At 30.4% G+C, this 6,067-nt stretch overlaps 1 long non-coding RNA gene across 1 annotated transcript; it reads right to left on the bottom strand.

Moving 5' to 3' along the window:
- Window positions 1-3,242: 3,242 nt before the first annotated feature.
- LOC129313339 (uncharacterized) lies at window positions 3,243-6,067 on the bottom strand. The gene is made up of 3 exons (XR_008593894.1): window positions 5,933-6,067; window positions 4,898-4,967; window positions 3,243-3,487 (listed from the first exon to the last, which is right to left on the bottom strand). It is a non-coding gene; the product is annotated as an uncharacterized LOC129313339 (long non-coding RNA).

The raw sequence follows: 6,067 nt of genomic DNA, 5'->3' as shown, positions 1-6,067 counted from the left end.
GGTTAACGGAGCTACCATTAGCATGTAGTATTCTAAACTTAGTCCCACTAATTAAAATCAAATGTACATGGAGTAAAAAATTTTAAAAATTTTTTTCTTTCAAAATATACAATTCAATGGTCATATTTCATCCCCATACTCATTTCCATTTCATCCATGCATGAGTTGCAGTATAAAAAAATTTGCATATCAAACATGGCGTTAAGCATTAAGTTGTTCTTGAAAAGTAACATCATTTGTCATATATCAATTTCAATCACTATTTGTCAATAACATAAATCATCAGTAAAATCAAGTTATCATAATTAATAAAACAATCATAATAAAAAATAGGATTTACAAGAATATTTATAAAAAAAATTTATGAAGAAATGATATTAAAATTCAAGTAAGAAAATTTAATGAAAACCTTATGAAAAAAATTTATACTACCCACTCACCTTACACATTTCCAAGCATCTCTCTAGCTTGCTCCATTTAAGCTTCTCACTTAAGCTTCAATAATGCCATTAATTACCTAATAATAACAAACTTCTCAGGCTATGACTTCATCTATTTATGCTTTACTTAAATATCTACAAGAATTTTTAAAACCTTATTTGTCCTTAATTCAACTGTCTGAAACCATGCTTTCTTCCAAAATTCTTTAAGTCGAATAATCATAACTCCAACAATTCAATGACTATGAAATTTTCAACTAGTTTTGTAGAATGTAAAAGGATCTTGATTCTTAAGACACAGTATTCAATCATCCATGCATTAACCAAGTAAAATCAACAAGTTTAAATGACTTTTCACTATAGTATAGAAGAGAAATCTCAAACAGCAAATGTAACCTATATAATTTCCTTTAACATAAAATATAATAAGCTAAATTAAGTTCATGTTTTCTTAAAACTTTGTAATGTGCCACAAGCCATAAATTCCTTTAATCCTTTCTTTTTTTCAAATATTTCAACGAACACCTTGAATGTATTAAGGTTCTGTGACTCTCACAACAAAGCTATATTACTTGTTAATCACGTAATTGTACTTGTTAATATCTTAATAGGACTTGTTAATAATTTGAATGTACTTTTCAAATTTATGAGTCCTTCAACTAAACTGCATTACTTGTTAATCATGTAACTTTACTTGTTAATTACACAACAATACTTGTTAATTGCATAACTTGACTTATTAATATTATTACAAGACTTGTTTAACTGTTGTTTCAAAAAAGAAACTAAATTACTTGCTAATTGCATAACTTTACTTGTTAATTCATTAACAATACTTGTTAATTATCTATTGTCACTTGTTAAATGAACATATAATTTACATAAAAAAATTAAGTTTGTTAAATAATGAAAGCAATGACAGTTGAGTCTCCTTTATCAGTACTCATCAAACGTAATTCTCAATTATATAAGCATATATATATATATATATAGAGAGAGAGAGAGAGAGCAATATCCTATAAAACAAATATAATATTAACAATTAAAATTGAAGAAATGACAAGCTATATTAAGTTTTAACAAGTTTTAACAAGTATACTTCTTGTCATAATACTCAAGAGGTTTGAAAAATAAGATTTATTATATAAATAATTTTGAGGGAGTCATAGAATTAACAAATAAAGTTGTATAATTAACAAGTCAAGCTACATAATTAACAAGTATTGTTGTGTAATTAACAAGTAAAATTACATGATTAACAAGTAATACAGTTCAATTGAAGGAGTCATGGATTTGACAAGTAAATTCAAGTAATTAACAAGTCATGTTAAGGTATTAATAAATGCAGTTACGTGATTAACAAGTAATGTAGTTTTGTTGTGGAAGTTATGGACTTAACAAGAAAAATTAAGTAAATGACAAGTCCTGTTAAGGTATTAACAAGTATAATTACACGATCAACAAGTAATCTAGTCTTGTTACGGGGGTCATAGGGTTAACAAGGAAAAGTTAAGTAATTGACAACTCTTGTTAAAGTATTAATAAGTAAAGTTACGTGATTAACAAGTAACATAATAATCAAGTAGTTTGAAAATAAGGTTTATTATATATAATTTTATGCATTATATGATTGAATAGGTTGAATGTCTTGGTGGTCTAAAACATTTTGGTGAGCCAAGGGGTCATGAGTTTTATACCCACCTTGGCTACCTTTAGATAATTTAATTCTTCATAATTCTCCAACCACCACTGGCTGTGGTCCAGTCGACAATTGGAGCTCTATGGATGGAGGTCTAACGGCTATTGTCACCAGTGAGGCTTTGGTCACTGATGGTGGTGCTCCAGTGATAGTGGCTGGTGGTTTTTTTTTTTAATATGTGAAATGAGGGTATTTTCATTTTTTTTACATTCAACTTATTTTCAATTTAATCTTTGAGGACTGAACTAAAGTTTTCAAATCCTTACGGACCCACTAGAAAATATGTTTATTCCCAGGTCCTTAAATGAAATCCTCCCTCTAATTTTTGTGAGCTCTGTTTTATTCATATGTCTTGTACCTAAATCTGTTTGGTGGCTTCAACTATGTCTGATTAGTTATCCTCATGGACTGTGTGTCCACATCCGTTTTGTAGCTTCAACCACCTCTGGTTAATTACTGACGTGGACTATATATCTACGTTTGTCTTTATGAAATAAGTCGTATTCAGTTATTTATCCTTATGGACTGTGTGTTTATTATTATTACCTATTTTGTTAAGTCATAAAATTTTAAATTTTTAATTAACTTGTATATTTGAAATTTTAATTGTTTCAATTAGTAAGTGTATTATTTTGATTTACATATCAATAACTTGTTTTCTTCAAACATGATAGAATAAAACAATTTCAGTTCACTCTCATTTTATGGATAGTATTAAAATTCATACATTTATTAAGTTTATTATATTAAATTATCACCTTGTCAATTATTGTACATAATTATTTTAGTTTATTATTTTTACTCTTTTAAATTTTATTTTAGGGGTGCTATTCACTTAAAAATGTTTTGATCTCAAATTTATTTATAATAATCCAAAAATTTTAAATAAAATTAAAATATATAATAATATATTTTAATTGTAATTATATTATTTTTGAAAACATATTTAGTGAGAAGAAGAGTTGGTTTAGTGGCTATTATCTAAGAGTCCCATGCATGTACGTACGTATGTATGTATATAGTAAGGGAGAGCAGAAACACAGGAATTCGGTTCTCATTTTCTTAATTCCCTTCTCTCGCTCAGTTTAGAAAATTCCAGATTCAAGCTAGAGGGAGAGTGCTCATTCTCTAGCCCTTTCCATTCAAATCGCCGACGATGCTAGCAGGAGCGGTGGTCCAAGTCGTGAGTCTGGGGTCCTCACTCCATCATTGATTTGTGCATCTTTCTTCACTGCCATCTGATCTCTGCTCCGTCTTCCTCTGTTCTGCACGCCTCTGGTTGAAATTCATCATCTTGTTCCTTGTTCAGTAGCAGCATTTCATTCTCTTAGGTTCCAGCATTGTTGATCTGTCACACCCCCAAAAATAAGGTGGGACTGGCAAGGGATATGGGTACAAAACTCACATTTCTTAAGCCGTGATCAGAGAAACTCTAAAATTAATACATTAAACACACTAATAGGGTAATTAAAAATAATTACATTATTAAATCAGATATTAAATTTTAAAAGAAGTGTGAAGATCCTACCTGTAGTCTATGTGAAACACCTAAGGCTAGGTTCCAACGTAAGTATAAAGTTCAAATTTTCATCAACCTAGAATTTGACTAAGATAATTTTTCCGCTTTCATTCAACAATAAAACTCCTCAATGAATGCCTTGAGTTACAAGTTCCGCTATACCATCTGAGACCCAAATATATTTTTTTTTCAGTGAATAACGTCCCAACAATAAATAATTTAGCATGAATAAAAGGAAAGTTTGAAACAATCATGCAATTTAAAGAGGCAACGGTTTTCATAAAAATTTAATAAACTTCGAAAGTAAAAGGATTCTATAAAGTTTTAAATAAAATCTTTAACTATTAAAATATCATATGAAATATTATCGTCACTTGATTGCAAAGATGCAAATAAATAATTGTAAATAATTTACTACTTAAAGCCAATGGAATATAAAATCATCAATTTCATATTATAGGGACTTATCAAAACAATTAACAAACATGGACACAGTCCACGAGAGTAAATAACCAAACGTGGCTCTTGCCACGAAGACAAACGTGGACACACAGTCCACTGGGATCAATAACCAAATGCAGCCAAAGTCACGAAACAAACGTGAACACACAGTTCACGAGGGTAAGTAACCAAACACGGCTGAAGCCACGAAACAGACGTGAGTACGATGCTCACGAATAACCATCCCTCCGTTCCACGTGTGTTGGCCATCGCACGGGGCTAGCACCTCCTATAAACACCCTGCTAGCTAGGTGTACCATGGCGCGCCAAGGGCTAACGGAACTGCCGTTAGCAACTAGTGTTCTGTATAAAGTTTCTTTTTAAAATTATTTTCAAACATGCGAGAAAATCATCACTTTTAAGATACAGTTCTCATTCTCAAAATCAAACTCGCATAAATACTTTTAAGCATTAAAACTTGCCAGAATCAAATTTCATATCCGATGCTCATGCTTGCATTTATTGAAAAAAAATTTCAATGTCAAACTCGCATGAATCATTCTCTGTATTAATCTAATATTTGATAAAATAAAAATCTCATAATCAAAGTTCAAACTTGACTTAATTGATCAAATAACATTTCGAATTTGGTAAAGTAAATTTCTCAAAATAAAGCAATATTAATCAACAATTATTCAATAATCACATTAATGCTATTAAAATGATTTTCAAAAAAACATAAATTTTAGTAAAGGAAATTTTAATAGAAAAAAATTAGTTGGGACGCTATCCACTTACCTGATATGTTCTCAAACGTAAAATTTACTCCTACTCGACAATCTTGCGTCAATGCTTGATCTTTAAGTTCCTAATATCCAATTAATATCATTATCATTTTCTTATACATGCCTCATCATCTAAAATCTTCAATCCAGAAGTGATTAAAAACAAAAGATAAAACCTTCAACTTCAAACTTTCTCAGACATCACACCAAACACTTCACAATATTCCAAAGATGCATATATATAAATAATTTGGTCTTGAATTACCAACAAAGTCTCTTTTTCTAAAATCTCTAATTTCAAATCTTTCATTGTAAAAAAATATGTGTCTTCCATATTCATAACTTTTTATCGAAACAGCAATTGCGCATAAATTCCAAATGCCTCAACAAGGCTTTTCAACATTCAAATGTTTTATCTGACAATTTCTTACCAATCATATCAACATTATATTTATGAGCAGATTTTTATAAAATACTAAGCTCAATTCACAAGTCAATAACATCCAACTCACTTAGGTCTCTTAAGGAATTCAAAGAAATTTTGTAAAATACCCAATCAAGCAAATTCATCTCACTGGCATTTTATCAAGCATTTCATGGGCACCATTCTACAAGCTTCAAGTCTAAGTTCTTTTATCCAAATCTTATCTTGACCAATTCTTCAATGTCAACCAATCCAAACAAATTAATTTAACTCAAAAATTCTAACCTATACTTATCATAATTTTGCTCTCACCACATAAGTTCAGCTTAAACTCTTCTCTCTCTCTTTTTTTTTTTTTTTTTTAACAGTCACGAACAACAGCAGCAAAATTCAAGAGAAAATTGGCAACTTCAACTTTATCACATTTTACACTTACACGCACGGATTATTCGAAGAGAAGGAGGAGAGATATAAGTTTCTAACATTAGTTGAATTAACACACACAAACAGGGGAGGAAGAGAAAGTTTCGTGTGCACAGGGAATAAAGGTTGCTGCTGAGCACAATAAAATGAGTAGATGGATGACTGATAAAGGAAATAAAGAAAGCAAGCCATTTAACTCACCCATATACTCGTACCAATAATGAGGAAATACAGCCTCGTCGATCTGAAATAGAGGAGCAGAAGAGAAACAGAAGGCACGAGTTAGACGAACCAGCGGTGACTCAATCCCCCACAACAGCCGACGACGTAGAAGAA

Source organism: Prosopis cineraria, unplaced genomic scaffold (genome assembly GCF_029017545.1).
Source record: "Prosopis cineraria cultivar Desert tree isolate PC_DT_omini unplaced genomic scaffold, ASM2901754v1 PC6, whole genome shotgun sequence".
NCBI classification, from domain to species: domain Eukaryota; kingdom Viridiplantae; phylum Streptophyta; class Magnoliopsida; order Fabales; family Fabaceae; genus Prosopis; species Prosopis cineraria.
This window is presented reverse-complemented; position numbering and strand designations above follow the sequence as displayed.